The sequence below is a fragment of the Bufo bufo genome, chromosome 3 (assembly GCF_905171765.1).
Source record: "Bufo bufo chromosome 3, aBufBuf1.1, whole genome shotgun sequence".
In the NCBI taxonomy this organism is placed as follows: domain Eukaryota; kingdom Metazoa; phylum Chordata; class Amphibia; order Anura; family Bufonidae; genus Bufo; species Bufo bufo.
The window spans coordinates 14,267,308-14,287,432 of NC_053391.1; positions in this window are offsets into that span (position 1 = coordinate 14,267,308).

Genomic DNA, 20,125 nt, shown 5'->3' on the forward strand with positions numbered 1-20,125 from the left:
CAAGCCTCAGAAAGAGCAGGCTCTGAAGAGTATAAGTGCCTCAATTTATAGCACCTGGTTGCCCCAGGCACTCGCCTTAATTAAGCAGAGAAAAAAAAAAAAAAAAAACGATTTTAAATGCAAGTACAAAAATACAAACACTTAACTTTCAATGATCTCTGCTGCAATCCACACTCAGCCACCTGCAATCACTCCTACAAAACCACACACAGCTCTAGAACTCCTTATTTTTTAACTCCACTTAATAAGATGCCACTTAGTAGAGCAAGCTTTAGAAAGAGCAGGCTCTGAAGAGTATAAGTGGCTCAATTTTTAGCACCTGGTTGCCCCAGGCACTCGCCTTAATTAAGCAGAGAAAAAAAAAAAAAAAAAAAAACGATTTTAAATGCAAGTACAAAAATACAAACACTTAACTTTCAATGATCTCTGCTGCAATCCACACTCAGCCACCTGCAATCACTCCCACAAAACCACACACAGCTCTAGAACTCCTTATTTTTTAACTCCACTTAATAAGAAGCCACTTAGTAGAGCAAGCCTCAGAAAGAGCAGGCTCTGAAGAGTATAAGTGGCTCAATTTATAGCACCTGGTTGCCCCAGGCACTCGCCTTAATTAAGCAGAGAAAAAAAAAAAAAAAAAAAAAAACGATTTTAAATGCAAGTACAAAAATACAAACACTTAACTTTCAATGATCTCTGCTGCAATCCACACTCAGCCACCTGCAATCACTCCCACAAAACCACACACAGCTCTAGAACTCCTTATTTTTTAACTCCACTTAATAAGAAGCCACTTAGTAGAGCAAGCCTCAGAAAGAGCAGGCTCTGAAGAGTATAAGTGGCTCAATTTATGTTGATGGTTAAATGCACTTGGGTGACACAGGCTCAGCCTGCAGCTGATGTAGTATATGGCCAAAAAATAATCAGACTGTTGATGGTTAAATGCACTTGGGTGACACAGGCTCAGCCTGCAGCTGATGTAGTATATGGCCAAAAAATAACCAGACTGTTGATGGTTAAATGCACTTCGGTGACACAGGCTCAGCCTGCAGCTGATGTAGGATATAGCACAAAATACCCACACTATCGATGGTTAAATACACTTGGTGATAGCTCGTGCTGGTGCACCACAAGTCACAAAATGGCCGCCGATCACCCCAGAAAAAAAGTGATCTAAAAACGCTCTGGGCAGCCTCAAAAAAGTGAGCAAGTCAATAATAGCACTTCAATGATCCACAGCTGCAGATCGATCACAGAATGAAGTCTTTTGGAGGAGTTAATCTGCCTAATCTCGCCCTAACGTCGCAGCTGCAACCTCTCCCTATACTGATCATAGCAGAGTGACGTGCGGCGCTACGTGACTCCAGCTTATATAGAGGCTGGGTCACATGGTGCACTGGCCAATCACAGCCATGCCAATAGTAGGCATGGCTGTGATGGCCTCTTGGGCCAAGTAGTATGACGCTTGTTGATTAGCTGCTTTGCAGCCTTTCAAAAGCGCCAAGAAAGCACCGAACACCGAACCCGGACTTTTACGAAAATGTTCGGGTTCGGGTCCGTGTCACAGACACCCCAAAATTCGGTACGAACCCGAACTATACAGTTCGGGTTTGCTCATCCCTAGTGATGACAACTCTGCTCTGAAGTCTCCCTCTTTGTGGCAGTAATAAAGATGGCTCAGTGCTGGTTGGTCTAGGCTACATCTACTATCCACATGGCGCACACTCTATATAGGTAAGACTACAGGCAGTGGCTCCTCTGCACGAGGCACACATTCACAGTTCTCAGATGTGGCACGCTATCAGCCACAGCTACAGTATCTGCACACACTGACTGCCTTACCTTCATTTCTAACCTCTATCTAGGTCCTTAGGGTGGTGTGCCAATTAGCTAGTGTCACTCACCATCACTTGCTAGCTAACTACCATGCAGTGTCGCTGGTCTTCTCTATTCCAATGGCTATGGCATTCTTTATGTACTCTCTTCGTGGGCACATCTACATATCCACTACACAGCATGATGCCATCCTGGACATAACCCCTACGCTGATCTGTACATATGGCAATGGTATTTAAAGGCACATGACAACAATTTACACTGCAGTTGATGGCAAAATAGCAATTCCCTGTCCCTTTTTAGGCAGCTGACAATGTGAGTTTGATGTAAAGATTAGAAATTGTATCATTTTAATGACAAGTGGATGCATTATTATCACAATCGAAAAACTAATGTAACGGCTTCCAGGTCTGTTGATATTCTTTGCAAAATCCCAGAGATTCTCAGCATGAGAAGCACACAACCATAATCACCTTTGCTTCTCCCACTGAAATTCTAATGCAATATTAATAGCTGCTCAGTAGGGTCAGAAATAGACTACTCTTACTTTGCAGTTTTCTCCATCGAGCCGCCGTTGTTCCCTGGTGACAAAGTGAATCAGAACTGATATTAGCATCATTAAACCAAGAAACTTTAATAAGGAAATGGCAATATTAATATCTAGCGAGGAGTCGCAACAAAGGAGGACGTAGCGGATCCTTGACAAATATACAGTATCCATTACATGCGCACATTAGGGGGCCGTATGTGGAGAGAAACTGTTGAGTTACAGGAAGAACTTGCCTGAGATATTAAGAAATGTTGATGTAAATTAAGAAAAGTTTAGATTTTTAAGGAATTTGTCTGCCAGTCTGGAGGATATTGTGCCAAATTTATTAAAATTCACAACTCTTAATAGCTTTGGCCCATCTTGGACTGTCCTAAAATCAAAAATATAAAAAATTGGGGATGTAATTTATCATGAAGGAACTTTTTAAAGTTAGTTTTGCTTCGAATCTGCATTGCCATAATTTGCATCAAATTTATCCAAGTTGTTTGAAAAACATTTTTGAACATGTCAGCTTCTGTCTAGAAATGTTACTGTAGTTTTTGTAAGATTCTTACTTATTTTGCAGCTAAAAAGTTTCTGCATGGTCAGCACAGTGGCTCAGTGGTTAGCACTGGTCCCTTGCAGCCCTGGGGTCCAAGGTTTGAATTTGACCAGGGACATCATCTGTATGGAGTTTGTATGTTCACCCTGTGTTTGCATGGGTTTCCTCCCACACCTCAAAGACATACTGATAGAGAACAGATTGTGAGCTCCACTGGGGACAGCGTCGCCAAAACAGTTCGCCTGCTACTGGCCACCGTCAACAGGGACCGAGCACACCAAAGGCAGCTTCAACGAGTTCCCTGGCATGGCACTTCTTCACACAATGTGCTGACGACAAGACGCGAGTGGTTTGCACGCTGTGCCATCAGAGCCTGAAGCGAGGCATTAACGTTCTGAACCTTAGCACAACCTGCATGACCAGGCATCTACATGCGAGACACGGGCTGCAGTGGAGTAAGCACCTTCAAAACCAAGAAAGGTCTCTGCCTCCTACTGCTCCCTCTTCTGCTGCTGCCTCGGCCTCTTCCTCCGCCTCTGGAGGAACGTTGGCACTTGCCGCCCAGCAAACAGAGGATGTGTCACCAACAACACCACCTCCGTCACCAAGCATCTCCACCATGTCACACGGCAGCGTTCAGCTCTCCATCTCACAAACCTTGGAGGGAAAGCGTAAATTCCCACCTAGCAACCCTCGATCCCTGGCCCTGAATGCCAGCATTTCTAAACTCCTGGCCTTTGAAATGCTGTCATTCAGGCTGGGGGAGACATACAGCTTCAAACAGCTCATGTCGCTTGCTGTCCCACAGTACGTCGTTCCCAGCCGCCATTACTTCTTCAGGAGATCCGTGCCTTCCCTGCACAACCAAGTATCGGATAAAATCAAGTGTGCACTGCGCAACGCCATCTGTGGCAAGGTCCACCTAACCACAGATACGTGGACCAGTAAGCACGGCCAGGGACGCTATATCTCCCTAACTGCACACTGGGTAAATGTAGTGGCGGCTGGGCCCCAGGCGGAGAGCTGTTTGGCGCACGTCCTTCCGCCGCATCATTCTTTGCCTCCTGTTGCCTCCTCTTCCTACTCGGCTTCCTCCTCCTCTTCTTCCACCTCCTCATCCGGTCAGCGACAGACCTTCACCACCAACTTCAGCACAGCCCGGGGTAAACATCAGCAGGCCGTTCTGAAACTGATGTGTTTGGGGGACAGGTTCCACACCGCGCAGGAGTTGTGGCGGGGTATAGAACAACCGACCAACGAGTGGTTGCTGCCAGTGAGCCTCAAGCCCGGCCTGGTGGTGTGCGATAATGGGGGAAATCTCGTTGCAGCTCTTGGAGTAGCCGGTTTGACGCGCATCCCTTGCCTGGCGCATGTGCTAATTTGGTGGTGCAGAAATTAATTTACAACTACCCCGACATGTCAGAGCTGCTGCATAAAGTGCAGGCCATCTGTGCGCGCTTCCGGCGTTCTCATCCTGCCGCCGCTCGGCTGTCTGCTCTACAGCGTAACTTCGGCCTTCCCACTCACCGCCTCATATGCGACGTGCCGACCAGGTGGAACTCCACCTTGCACATGCTGGAGAGACTGTGCGAGCAGCAGCAGGCTATAGTGGAGTTTCAGCTGCAGCACACACGGGTGAGTCGCACTGCGGAACAGCACCACTTCACCACCAATGACTGGGCCACCATGCGAGACCTGTGTGCCCTGTTGCGCTGTTTCGAGTACTCCACCAACATGGCCAGTGGCGATGACGCCGTTATCAGCGTTACAATACCACTTCTATGTCTCCTTGAGGAGGAGGAAGAGGGGTCATCTCTAACACTTTCAGGCCAGTCTTTTAGAAGTGGCTCAGAGGGAGGTTTTTGCAACAGCAGAGGCCAGGTACAAATGTGGCCAGCCAGGACCCACTACTGGAGGAGGAGGAGGATGAGGAGGACGAGGAGGATGGGGATGAAGCATGTTCACAGCGGGGTGGCACCCAACGCAGCTCAGGCCCATCACTGGTGCGTGGATGGGGGGATACGGAGGACGCAGACGATACGCCTCCCACAGAGGACAGCTTGTCCTTACCTCTGGGCATCCTGGCACACATGAGCTACTACATGCTGCAGTGCCTGCGCAACGACAGCAGAGTTGCCCACATTTTAACGTGTGCTGACTACTGGGTGGCCACCCTGCTGGATCCCCCTTACAAAGACAATGTGCCGTCCTTAATTCCCTCACTGGAGCGTGATCGGAAGATGCGCGAGTACAAGCGCACGCTGGTAGACGCGCTTCTGAGAGCATTCCCGACTGACGCCGGGGGACAAGTGGAAGCACAAGGCGAAGGCAGGGGAAGAGGAAGAGGTCGCCAACGCAGTTGTGTCAGCGCCAGCACCTCAGAAGGCATGGTTAGCATGGCCGACATGTGGAAAAGCTTTGTCACCTCGCCGCAGCAACTGGCCCCAACTGCTGATATGGAGCGTGTTAGCAGGAGGCAGCATTTGAACAACATGGTGGAACAGTACCTGTGCACACGACTACACGTACTGACTGATGGTTCTGCCCCATTCAACTTCTGGGTCTCCAAATTGTCCACATGGCCAGAGCTAGCCTTGTATGCCTTGGAGGTGCTGGCCTGCCCTGCAGCCAGTGTACTCTCTGAACGTGTGTTTAGCACGGCAGGAGGCGTCATTACAGACAGACGCAGCCGCCTGTCCACAGCCAACGTGGACAAGCTCACGTTCATTAAAATGAACCAGGCCTGGATCCCACAAGACTTGTCTGTACCTTGTGCAAAATAGACAGTTCTAACAGCCTCAACCATCCATCCTTGTACTCAAGTGCACTTATTCCTTTTTTTAAATTTTTTATATGTCCCAATATTTTAGGGGATATTCCTATGTAAAAATGCAAAATAACACACATCTGTGTTGGCTACCTATTCCTCCATCGCTGCCACTTCCATCTAGACCGCCACGTGAGCCTACACGGCCACATCCACCCATTCACTGCCTCTTCAACCTCTTCCTCCTACATTATTCCTAATTTTTATTTTTTTGCGGTCTTTTATGTTTTTTTAATTCATTTCCCTATCCACATTTGTTTGCAGAGCATTTGCCATGCTCTTAAGCACATTTTGCTGCCTTTTGCAGCCCTCTAGCTCTTTCCATGACTATTTTAGAGCCATTTTATTGGGCAAAAGTTCGGGTCCCCATTGACTTCAATGGTGTTCGGGTTCGGGTCAAGTTCGGGTCCCGAACCCGAACTTTTTTTTCAAGTTCGGCCGAACCTGCCGAACCCGAACATCCAGGTGTCCGCTCAACTCTATTCATCTTGTCTAAGTCTATTTGTCGCCCATCCACCTTAAAGACGGTGTTCTCACCCAGTGACCATCCAGTTACAGTATCAGTTGAGGAAGGACAAGGTTCCAGTTCTGTCCAGTAGAAGATCATTACCGACCACCTCACCTCATCCTCCATGGCTCCTGTATAAATATATTGACATACGTAAATATGGAGTAAGGGATATTGTAGAAGTCAGGATTTGAGCATATGGAGGACAGAGCTGGAGACACTGAATAACCTCCGATGACTGAGCGCTGATCCACTCGGAGTAATTAGATTGTGGCCGCTGACCTTGTCATAACATCACATGCTACATCCATTTAGGTGATTGTTCTTTATGGTGATAATGAGGCTCCATAGCAGGTTTATGAACAGAGAAGAAAGTCATTGGATGTCATTGCGGCCCGCGAGATCCATCACACGGTGCATAAATGATGCCTTCTTAAAGGATAACAAACAGATTAATCTCCATACAAGCCAGAGGTCAATCGCATTGCACAGCTTCATGGTGGATCAGCGGTCACTGGTTTTCCTACAACAATGTGCTGGGGAGCTCAAATAAAACCAGGAGCAACATCTCTGTGGAGTTTACAGGTCTCTACATACTTCTATGGGCTTCTTCCACTTTCTTCCCACACAGAAGGCACCATAGCAAAACCCAAAACGGTGCCCCTTACAACCCATTCTCTTCCCTTGGAGGAGAGAAGGATGGTATGACCCTTGGGATGGCCAAATGCCCCTTTTAGCACATAAGAAGGCACCCAGCATCATAAATGGCACAAAGTTAGTGTGGGTCCAGTTAGAGATTTGGTATTTGAGTCCATAAGCTCCAAGTGACGACTTACTGATTGAGTAAAGGCCAAGCATCATAGAGTAGAACGTCTAGTATCTCAAGGTAATTTAAGGCAGGCAGAGATGAGCCAAGCTCTCTAATATTCGATTCTGCTTCGACGAATTTATCAAAAAATTTGCTTCTTGATGAATTACTTAGTCACGAAGCACATTTCTTTCTAAATAGTGGGTGCAATCACAGGGAACGGCGATTGTGCCGACCCCTGTCATTGAATCTCTTGAGATGTCGCGTTCATTGCTGATTGTGGCATCTGATACTTACCTCATTCATTTGATACTTACCTCATTCATTTGATCGCGAAGAGGCCACAGCAGCCATCCTGCTGGAAGATCCTGCGCGAAATCTCGCACGGCGCGGTGACATCATCCTATGTCACCGCACACGAGATTTCACGCGGGATCTTCAAGCAAGATGATCGTGGAGGCCTCTTCGCACTCAAATGGAAATTCCGCTTCACAGTGAATGGCATTTTTCCTAAAATTCAGATCAAAGCCCACTTCGTGAACTTCGATTCGCTCAACTCTATAGGTGGGCAAGGGGTTAGTACATGGTGCTCTAGGGTGGTTGTAAGGAGGGAGGTTTAGAGGAGGTTAACCCCCCACCACACACCCTTCCCCCTTGTTGTCGGTTCAGTCTTCAGAACTTTCTGTTAGATATGAATTTTTTTCTCAAAAATTGAGGCATCTGTGACTTATCTTTGTAAATTTTGTATGGCGCAGTCTAATTGTGGAGCAACTTGAACAGGCGGAAAGTCAGCATCACCGGGTAGGAGTAAATGGTGCACTGTAAGATACATCGACATACCGCAGCTAACGTCTTTTATCTTTCCTTATGACAATCCATAAAATAACTTCATAGAATTTTTTGCGAGAACTGCACTAATTCCAGAGAATACAGTGTACAGTATTAGGCTCTGCTGAAATCACTCCATCACATGACGGGTGACATGGTCTCTGATAGAAGACTCTGATGCTCCTGTGTTTGATGAGTTTCTTCAGTTTTCTATACAAAAAAGGAACAAAGAGGATACAATTATAATAAATCTAATATATAAAGCTGAGTGTGTGTATGTATGTCCGCTAAGGGAATCTGCACCGTTGCATCTGCAATCACGAAATTTGGCACACAGGTACATCAGGTGTCCGGGAAGGTTTTAGAGCGGGTCTCAGCTCTCTAGCACGTATCGTTCCTGAGATATTCCTAAAAAAAAAAATGCAAATATGGCACATCACATGATCTACATTAGCCAATAGAAGCCTGCAGGTCTTTCTCTTTATATCCCAACTGCCATACACACAGTCACATGTCCCTTATCAGCCAATAGAAGGGAGCAGGGTACTGTGGAAGTCACTGTTAAAGGGGCAGGATGCCGTAGAGGTCACTGTGATGGAGAACACTGTGGATACAGATTACATACGCACAGTTTTACACCAGGTTTCCATAACAACTTAGCCATTTTTCTTCACTGCTGTAGGTCAGCTTTAAAGGGAGAGGGCACTGCGGATGACACTGTTAAGGGAGCGAAATAGGGTGACTTTTAAACCCTGGCTCTGGTTAGGCCATGCCCCCTCCCACTCCACAGCGGACAGAGATTTTAAAAAATATGGTAAAATCAACCTCAGGTCAGCTGCAGGGGTTGGAGGAAGGTTGACTTTCTCCCTGCAGCTCATGCTGTTGTATGAGCGTGAGCTCAGAGGACAGGGAGTCTGAAAGCCAGACTGTCCGGCCTAAAACTGGACCTCTGGCCACCCTAAAGCAGAGTGCTGTGGAGGTCAGAGTTAAGGGGACGGTCCACTATGGAGGTCAGTGTTAAGAGACAGAGAGCTGTAGAGGTCACTGTTAAGGAGGCGAGTTATTGTGGCAATTCTGTTAAGGAGATGGGGTACTGTGGAGATCACTTATAAATGGGCGGCCACTGTGGAGGTCACTGTTAAGGAGGCGGGTGCCGAGGAGGTCTCTGTTAAAGGGGCGGGTGCTGTGGAAGTCACTGTTAAAGGGGCGGGCACTGTGGAGGTTACTGTTAAGGGGGTAGGGGACTGTGGGGTCACTGTTAAGGCAGCAGGGTACTGTGAGGTCACTGTTAAGGCAGCAGAGTACTATGAGGTCACTGTTAAGGCAGCAGGGTACTGTGAGTTCACTGTTAAGGCAGCGGGGTACTGTGAGGTCAGTGTTAAGGCAGCAGGGTACTGTGAGGTCACTGTTAAGGCAGCAGGGTACTGTGAGGTCAGTGTTAAGGCAGCGGGGTACTGTGAGGTCACTGTTAAGGCAGCAGGGGACTGTGAGGTCACTGTTAAGGCAGCAGAGTACTGTGAGGTCACTGTTAAGGCAGCAGGGTACTGTGAGGTCACTGTGAAGGCAGCGGGGTACTGTGAGGTCACTCTTAAGGCAGCAGGGTACTGTGAGGTCACTCTTAAGGCAGCAGGGTACTGTGAGGTCACTGTTAAGGCAGCGGGGTACTGTGAGGTCACTCTTAAGGCAGCAGGGTACTGTGAGGTCACTCTTAAGGCAGCGGGGTACTGTGAGGTCACTGTTAAGGCAGCAGGGTACTGTGAGGTCACTATTAAGGCAGCGGGGTACTGTGAGGTCACTGTTAAGGCAGCGGGGTACTGTGAGGTCACTGTTAAGGCAGCGGGGTACTGTGAGGTTACTGTTAAGGCAGCAGGGTACTGTGAGGTCACTGTTAAGGCAGCGGGGTACTGTGAGGTCACTGTTAAGGCAGCGGGGTACTGTGAGGTCACTATTAAGGCAGCGGGGTACTGTGAGGTCACTGTTAAGGCAGCGGGGTACTGTGAGGTCACTGTTAAGGCAGCAGGGTACTGTGAGGTCACTGTTAAGGCAGCGGGGTACTGTGAGGTCACTATTAAGGCAGCGGGGTACTGTGAGGTCAGTGTTAAGGCAGCAGGGTACTGTGAGGTCACTGTTAAGGCAGCAGGGTACTGTGAGGTCAGTGTTAAGGCAGCAGGGTACTGTGAGGTCACTGTTAAGGCAGCGGGGTACTGTGAGGTCACTATTAAGGCAGCGGGGTACTGTGAGGTCAGTGTTAAGGCAGCAGGGTACTGTGAGGTCACTGTTAAGGCAGCAGGGTACTGTGAGGTCAGTGTTAAGGCAGCAGGGTACTGTGAGGTCACTGTTAAGGCAGCGGGGTACTGTGAGGTCACTGTTAAGGCAGCAGGGGACTGTGAGGTCACTGTTAAGGCAGCAGAGTACTGTGAGGTCACTGTTAAGGCAGCAGGGTACTGTGAGGTCACTGTGAAGGCAGCGGGGTACTGTGAGGTCACTCTTAAGGCAGCAGGGTACAGTGAGGTCACTCTTAAGGCAGCAGGGTACTGTGAGGTCACTATTAAGGCAGCGGGGTACTGTGAGGTCACTGTTAAGGCAGCGGGGTACTGTGAGGTTACTGTTAAGGCAGCAGGGTACTGTGAGGTCACTGTTAAGGCAGCGGGGTACTGTGAGGTCACTGTTAAGGCAGCGGGGTACTGTGAGGTCACTATTAAGGCAGCGGGGTACTGTGAGGTCAGTGTTAAGGCAGCAGGGTACTGTGAGGTCACTGTTAAGGCAGCAGGGTACTGTGAGGTCAGTGTTAAGGCAGCAGGGTACTGTGAGGTCACTGTTAAGGCAGCGGGGTACTGTGAGGTCACTGTTAAGGCAGCAGGGGACTGTGAGGTCACTGTTAAGGCAGCAGGGTACTGTGAGGTCACTGTGAAGGCAGCGGGGTACTGTGAGGTCACTGTTAAGGCAGCAGGGTACTGTGAGGTCACTCTTAAGGCAGCAGGGTACTGTGAGGTCACTATTAAGGCAGCGGGGTACTGTGAGGTCACTCTTAAGGCAGCAGGGTACTGTGAGGTCACTCTTAAGGCAGCGGGGTACTGTGAGGTCACTGTTAAGGCAGCAGGGTACTGTGAGGTCACTATTAAGGCAGCGGGGTACTGTGAGGTCACTGTTAAGGCAGCGGGGTACTGTGAGGTCACTGTTAAGGCAGCGGGGTACTGTGAGGTCACTGTTATAGCAGCGGGGTACTGTGAGGTCACTGTTAAGGCAGCGGGGTACTGTGAGGTCACTCTTAAGGTAGCAGGGTACTGTGAGGTCACTGTTAAGGCAGCGGGGTACTGTGAGGTCACTGTTAAGGCAGCAGGGTACTGTGAGGTCACTGTTGAAAGGGGCAGGGTGCTGTAGAGGTCACTGTGATGGAGAACACTGTGGATATCTTCTAACCTCACACACAAACATTAAATGAAATATACCCGTGCAAAGCCGGCTCCTACTGCTAGTCGAAGTATAAAGGTCAAGTTCCATTGGGGTGAAACTGAATGGCTTTTCTTAATTGGGATCATTAATATAATCCCTGAGATTTCATCTTTTTTTTAAATCAATGTCCGGCATTCAATAAAATTAAGGCAAAATTAAACTCTAGTTTCTTGAATGAAAAGGGTGATATTTCCACAAGTAAACGTCAGCTTAGGGCACTTTCACACTTGCGTTGCTGGATTCCTGCAGACAGCTCCGGCGACTGTACTGCCTGCCAGAATCCAGCAACGCAAGTGTGAAAGTTCCCTAAGCTGACGTTTACTGGTGGAGATATCATCCTTTTCCTTCAAGAAACTAGAGTTGTATGCAAACGGAAACCATTTGTAGACGGATCCGGATGCGGATCCGTCTCACCAAAGCATTGCAATACCGGATCCTTCTCTCTGGTATCATCCGGAAAAAAAAGGATCCGTTTAAAAAAAAATATAAAAAATCTGCACATGAGCAGACCAGAAGACCGGATCCGTCAATGCTGAAATTTTAATGTCGGATCCGGCACTAATACATTCCAATGGAAGAAAATGCCGGCAAGTGTTCAAGATTTTGGACCGGAGAGAAAAATGCAGCAAGCTGCGGTTCTTTCTCCGTCCAAATACCGTAAAAGGACTGAACTGAAGACGTCCTGATGCATCCTGAACGGAATGCTTTTCATTCAGAATGCATGGGGATAAAACTAATCCACCCCTAGGACGGAACTCAATACCGGAAAACTTTGACGCAAGTGTGAAAGTCCCCTTATACATAGTACAACACATGTTGCATCACGAATCTGTGCTTTATACTTACCAGACATGTCTGCTTGTGGAGCTCAGTGGGTGCTCTCTTCACGCCATATCTCAATGCTTTAGCCTGTGTTTCTGTGTCTCTCACATTGACATTTTGGATGTGGAGCTGCACAATGGGGGGATGAGTACTTCGTGGACTTCGATCCGAATTTCAGGGAAAATTCAATTTGCCGCAAAGTCGAATTTCCTTGTAATGAATTGATTTTCCCTGAATGGCGGTAAAATATTTTAAAAAAAATTATACTTGCCTCATCCGTTTGAGCGTGAAGAGTCGGCCGCCTCCATCTCGATTGAAGATCTCGCATGAAATTTTGTGCGCGGTGAGGTATGACGTCACGATGCCGGCCGGCGTGATGACGACGGTCGGCCGGTCGCGAGCAAATGGATGAGGTAAGTATGATTGAATTAATTTTTTAAAACTCTATTCTCTGTTATTACTGTCAGATGCCGCGATCAGCGATGAATGCGGCATCTAAGGAGTACAATGACGGGGGGGGCGGCGTAATCACCGTTCACTGTCATTGCACCCACTACTTCATGACAAAGTAATTCGTCACAAAGTGAATGTTTTTGTAAAATTCGGTGAAGCAGCTGAATCGAATTTTTCAATACTTCGCTCCCAAATGATTCCATAAAATTCATGGTTAAAGGGTGCAAAGCTAGTGGCCCCTACTTTCTGAGGGGGCCACAAAGCAGCATAGGAAGACAGTATTATTGCGAATGGCACGTGGTAGGTAGGGGGCGCTGTGACAGGTTTTGCTTTGGTCCCAGGAACTTCACTTCTGTCGAGCCATATAGCAGCACGGAGGCTGTTTGACAGTATTACCAGGAATGATACTAATGTGTTTGTTCATGCTGTGAATGTGACTCCCATGTACAGCTCTGCCCGACTGTACAGACGTTCTCCGCGTCCTGCAATTATCTAGAAAACTGACTGGTGCGAATATCAGAATGACAGAGCTGAACAGTGCGGAGGCTTTATAATCAGACAGTCACTGAGTCAACAGTTCGGAGCAAATTACATCTCACGCTGGTTAAGTCCTAAAAAAGAAAAATAAGGACCTGTCAACAGTTATATAGTAAACACAGAGCACACAGCTCCTCTAGCGGGGGCGTACCCTCCACAGATGCAGCTTATGTTTGCACAGTGGGTCAGATACAATCCTAGCAGTTTCCTGCAGCCACCACTAGAGGGAGCTCTGCATGCAGATTTTTATAGCTCCCATATGTCCTGTATAAATCTGTATACAATAAGCTCCCCCTAGTGGTGGACTCAAGCAGCCAGAGTTTCATTGTTTTGATTATATGACTGTGTGAAGGGAAGAAGAGAATTTCAAGCTTTGTATTTCAAAAATAAGCATGCATTCCAGACAGATAGCTCACCTGGTGAGGTGGTGTGAAAATGCTAACTTTAAACTGGTGTAGCAGAGTTGTAGCAACCTACTGGAGATGAATGTAAGAAAGTAATGTGGCTCACTACTGGGGGCCAGTATAGCAGAGTGATGTACTGTAGCAGAGTTATTGCACCACACTGGTAATGTAGCAGAATTGTAACAGCATACTACAGACTGGTATAGAAAAGTGGTGCAGCAGGGTTGTAGCAGCATATTGTAGACTGGTATAGCAGAGTGATGGAGCACAGTTGTAGTAGCATACTGCAAAATGGTGTGGCAGAGTGATTTAGCAGGGCTGCAGCAGCATGCTGGAGACTAGGGTAGCAAAGTAATGTAGGAGAATTCTAACAGCATACTGCAGACTGGTATAGCAGAGTGATACAGCAGGGTTGAAGCAGCATATTGCAGATTGGTACAGCAGAGTGATACAGCAGAGCTTGTAGCATCATACTGCAGAATGGTATAGCAGAGTGATGTAGCAGAGCTGTAGTAGCATATTGTAGACTGGTATAGCACATTGATGTAGCAGGGTTGTAGCAGCATACTGCAGACTGGTATAGCAGAGTGATGCAGCAGGGTTGAAGCAGCATATTGCAGATTGGTACAGCAGAGTGATACAGCAGAGCTTGTAGCATCATACTGCAGAATGGTATAGCAGAGTGATGTAGCAGAGCTGGAGTAGCATATTGTAGACTGGTATAGCACATTGATGTAGCAGGGTTGTAGCAGCATACTGCAGAATGGTATAGCAAAGTGATGTAGCAGGACTGTAGCAGCATACTGGAGACCAGGGTAGCAGAGTTACTGATGGTGGATGCAGCAGAGCAGAATTGTTTGCAAGACTCCAGAGACTGACCAGAAACAATCAGACGACATAAGTGCATACTGGGTTTTCTGTGGCAACACAAAGTGCAGGGGAAGAAGCCAGACTGCCAGAAGAGGTGAGCAGGGCAGTGCTCAGGGCTGAATATGGGAAAGGTAAGACTGTCACTGATACACTGTAGCAAACCCCCAGGACAAAGGTAAATTGTTTTGCTACTCTGTTTTCTCCATCTCATGTAAATGGCGGAGTCCCTGGAGACTGTGTGCCATGATATGCAGCTAGCAGCTGGTGCCGTATTACGTCTCTGTATGGAATTGTATAAGGCTACATGCACACGAACGTTGTTTGCTTCCATGTCCATTCCGTGGATATGATGCTGACCCATTCATTTCAATGGGTCCGCAAAAAATCTGTGTGCTGTCCACATTAGTATGTGCGTTCCGTAGCCCCGCAAAAAAATAGAACATGTCCTATTCTTGTCCGTTTTAGGCATTGTTACAATGGATCCGCAAAAAAAACTGATGGCGGACCGCAAAACACATACGGTCGTGTGCATGTAGCCTTATGGAGATATTCTCATCTAAAAACAGGAGTCATCCTGCAACCTTAACAGAAAAACTCTGACACCCTACATATTCATGCCTCCCAACCGTCCTCGATCCACCAGTGCGGTCCTGGATTTCAGGTGCTGTCCCAGGACGCAGCTGCATTCATTGGTGAAGTCGCGAACCACAAGCTCCCTGCTCTGCCACTCACTCTCTAGACACTTCCATTGGCGCAGACAGAGACAACGTAGTGACGTCACTCCGCCTAGCTGCAGACAGTATAAACGGGGGCAGATCTACTGTCACGGTGGGGAGTGGGGAAAACCCCCCACCGTACAATGTAAAGGGATAAAGGGGAAGCAGCTAGGCCAGAACACACCGTTATCAGGGTGAAGGTCACCTCCTATTGCATCCCTAATCTTCACCTTAACTCCTCACCGTATGAGCAGACCTGGATGGTAGGACGGCCTATGGCCCTGAGTCGCCCTAAAAATCCCTCACTTAGGAGCAGGGGAGAGACGACCTGTTCTTTACTAGACATGGATGAACAGGAGTCTCAAATGACCTAGCAGCAGGGAAAATGGAAGCCCATATACAGCTAGAGGATCGGCAGGTAAGAACAACAAGACAACTCACTTACCTGCCGCAGCCTCCACAACTGGAACCCGTGCATAAGTACAGGAGCCCGAACATACAGCAGGTCACAGTACAAACAACCACACAGGAATCCAGCATACCAACTCTGCCAGAGCCCCCCATGCTCACAAAGTGCATTGCAGCCCCAAGGAGCACTGCATACAGGCTTATGGTTCACCCCTCCGGGAAACCAGCCCCCTCGCGGAGGAAACACACACAAAGGGAAACATCTTGCACAAATGCAGAGACAAACACCAACAACAGCCCAGACATGTAACAACAAACAAGAAGTACAACAAACCCTGAACACAAACCCACACCAAACATACAAGTGAGGTTGGGTACATAGAGGATACAAGGGAGAAACTGGGAAGATCTTGATGACCACAAGAGTAGCCCTCACTGGACAGATGGTAAAGCCAGGAGCAGTGAACCACCAGCACACACCAAGCCTGGAGGAACACATGAGCTAAAGGCTTCCAGCAGAAGCTAAATAGCCCAAAGCAACCACACCCAATCAGGGGGTCAACCCCTACAGCACCAGACAGGGGAAGGCTACAACTTAAAGGGGAAGTGCACACACCAGCCACCATGTTACGGCGCACACAGCCAAAGCCGAGACACTGCCACCACATGCCACAACAGCAACACATTGCCATTGGCATGCATGGCAACCATGTCACGGCGCACACAGTAAAGGCCGTGACACCTACACTGAGTGATCACTAAGGGGCATCATACTGTGTGGGGGAGCACTAATGGGTATCTTTACCCTGTAGGGGTTCTAGGAGGGTATCATTACTGTGAGGGAGTAATAAGGGACATCACTACTGTGAGGGGGACTAAGGGAGCATCCTTATTGTGAGGGGGCACACGGGAGGCATCACTACTGTGAGGGGGGAGGGGACATAACTACTGTGAGCAGGGAACAAGCGGGCATCATTACTGTGAGGGGTTAACAAGAGGGCATCCTTATTGTGAGAAGGCACTAAGGGGGGGCACTATGAGGGGGCTAAGGGGCATCCATACTGTGAGGAGGGAATAAGGGGGCATCACTTCTGTGAGGAGGTACATCAGGGGCATCACTAATGTAAGCGGGGAACAAGTGGGCATCATTACTGTGAGGGGGCATCCTATGAGCGGGACTAAGGGAGAATCACTACTGAAGGGGGGATAAGTGGGAATCACTACTGTGAGGGGCTCTAAAGGGGTATCAATACTGTAAGGCTGCATAGCTAATGTGAGGGGGCATCAATAATGTGAGGGGGCACTAAGGGTACATCTCTACTGTGAGGGGGAATTAAAGAGGCATCACTTCTTTGAGGTGGGAATAAGAGGGCATCACTTTTATGAGGGGCATTGCTACTGTGTGGGGGGAACTAAGGGGAGATCACTGCTATAAAGGGGCACTCAGGGGGCACCCCTAATACAGGATGTGATGAGGCATTAAACAGTCATCATTATTGTTAGGGGGTAGTAATGAGGCGCCATCATTGGACAAGGGGAACAGAATGAAATTGGGGATGAGTCGATTGGGATTGGGCAAGGTTATCGGCATGGCTTTACATAAGAGAGTGGTCCGCGCACTGCAGGAGCTGTCCTTCTCTCTGTTCTTCCGTTGGGCGGTGTCCGTATTTTCACCCCATTCTCAGAGGACAGATCTCTGCTGATTGTATTTTTCCACTTCCTGACGAGGAATCATTTGAGCAGAGATGTAGAGTCATTAGCCTCACACCGAGGAGGAAGAAGACTGATGGTTTCATTGTGTGCCGGCTACGAGAATAAATGCCACCGCCATTTGCACTTTAATAGAAATGACATAATGTCGTCTTACAGAAGCTGGAGACAAAGGCTCCAAATCTACACCCCGCAACTTACAGGGGGGCAGCCCTGCCGTACCTGCGTTTAAACCCACATTCACTCGGTAGATCTACTTGATCAAACATATGTGCACCCCATACATATTAATCTGTGTGGTCATTTCAGCCACAGCGTATTTGCCATCAGTCCCTAATGTTCAGAGACAGTCCCTGCAAATTCAGGCTGCCCCGGGACAAAGATGGGCAGGACATATGTGGTACCACCCATAAGTGAGTATTCCTGTGTGGTTTTGGGGGTGTTCCCAGGGGGCAAGGCTTAAAATATTGGTAAGTATCCCACAGCCACTGCTAATACATCCGCCATGTATTCTCCATGGAGAAAAAAAATAACTGTGTACGACCAAAAATATGTGACCCCTTCTACCGAGCAAAGCGTTTCAACAGCACCCATTGCTAACACGAATGTAAAATGATGCATACAGCCGTGAAGCAGGATAGTGACTGGATACATACAGATGTGGGTGGTCCAATGAGTAATCAGACTCCAGGAAAGAAGGGAGGTTACTGGTCTGGAGTCTGTATAACAGAGACTGGACTGGTCTGTATACAGGGGGGACTTTTTTAGGGTCTGTAATGGGGTTGGACTATTCTGGGGTCTGTATACAGGGATGGCTCTGGTCTGCTGTTGGTATACAGGTAGGGGACTGGTCTGGGGTCTATATATAAGTAGGGAACTGGTCTGGGGTCTGTATATGGGGATGGTACTGGTCTGCAAACGGGGGGACTTGTTTAGGGTCTGTATACAGGGGTGGACTGTTCTGGGGTCTGCATACATGGGGACTGATCTGGGGTCTGTAAACATGGGGGGAGTAGTCTGCCTTCTGTATACAGGGTGCACTGTTCTGGGGTCTGTATACAGGGATTGCTCTGGTCTGAGGTCTGTATACAGGGGTGGTACTGGTCTGCATACAGGGGGGACTTGTTTAGGGTCTGTATACAGGGGAGAACTGTTTTGGGGTCTATATACACAGGGACTGATCTGGGGTCTAAAAACATTGGGGGAATGGTCTGGGGTCTGTATACAGGGGTGGTACTAGTCTGGGGTCTATATACACGGGGACTGATCTGGGGTCTATAAACATGGGGGGAGTAGTCTGGGGTCTGTATACAGGGATGGTACTGGTCTGCCTTCTGTATACGGTGGTGGACTGTACTGGGGTCTTTATACAGGGATTGCTCTGGTCTGGGGTCTGTATACACAGAGGACTGTTCTGGGGTCTGTAAACATGGGGGGATGGTCTGGGGTCTGAATTCATTGGGACTGATCTGGGGTCTATTCAGGAGGAGGGGGGTCAGAGAAACACCCTGGGCACGGCACTGACACCGCCCCTCACAGATTTGCCTCCTTTCCCTTTCACACAGGGTGGCGTTCCCAACCACCGCGTTCCCTTTCCGGACTCTAGTCTGGTCACCCTCCCATTGAGCATACCCCCTAAGTGTCAGCTCTACATCTCCTGTGATTGGACGGCTTCCGCTGGTTCCTCTTCCTCCGGCAGTCGAAGGGTTTTTGCTCTTTTTACAGTCGGCTTTTCCAGGTCTGCGCATTATGTAAATGACGAGATCGCGGGGCTCCGACTAAATTGGGTTTTTACAGCCTATTCCATAAAATGTAAAATGTAGCATTAAAATTACAGCTGCCGCCTCCCACGCCTCCGCCGAGAGGCACCGAATTCACGTTTATGTAGTGTGTGTATGAGGATCTGTTACCATCACAATTCCAGCGGCTCCAGATGTAGCAGCGCTGAGTTTACCAATGTAGCAGAGCTGAGTGTGTCCGCTCTGTGCAGACGCTTAGAGGAGTGTCAGAATATCAGAAGACCATGTAAATGAGAGACGTGTGGCGCTTTACAGCGTGTAAAATACGGCAAGTCTGAATCCGCGTATGAAGAAAGGTTCGGCAACCTTCTAATATACTCTGTGATTCAATTCTTCACTTTTTTTTCCCAAGATCTCTGCTTGCTGTCAATCGATAGGATCTTTCTTGTTTACCTCCAGAGGCAGTAAACCTGTAAAAGAACTAAATACTTCTCACAGCTGAGGGTTTGCTACAATTGTATCCAGTCTGGACAATCCTCTGTGAGCTGAACAGTCTGATACGTGTTACCTGCACTGATACATTGTAACAGACTCAGGAGAGGGATCTGTGCTGCTGTGTTTAGCTCTCAGATAAGACCAAAGTATTACTGCAGAGACACACATGTTTAGTGTTATTTTTTAACCCCTTAATGACTCCCCGTACACCTTTTTACGGTTTGTCATTAAGGGGACTTATTCTAGGAAGCGCCTCTTTAAGGTGGACTAGAATAAGTGCTCTGCTTTCGTATGACAGCCAGTGCCCTGCTCTCATAGGTTGGCTTGGCAGAAGCTCGGTCGCTTAACCCCTTAGATGCCGCACTCAATAGCAACCGCAACATTGAAGCAATTTCAGATGGGGGAGGCTCCCTCTGTCAGGCTGTTCAGTACCACCGCAAATAAGACCAATGTCATTACTAGTGATGGACGAACATCTGCCGGGACGGTTCGCGAACGCGATAAAATATTCGCAAACCGCAAGTTCGCAGCAGGTCCCATTCATTTTAATGGCAGGCGAACCTGAAAAACCTTCAGCTCATATTTGCAGCCAAGAAATAATTACTTGAAGTGCACAAATA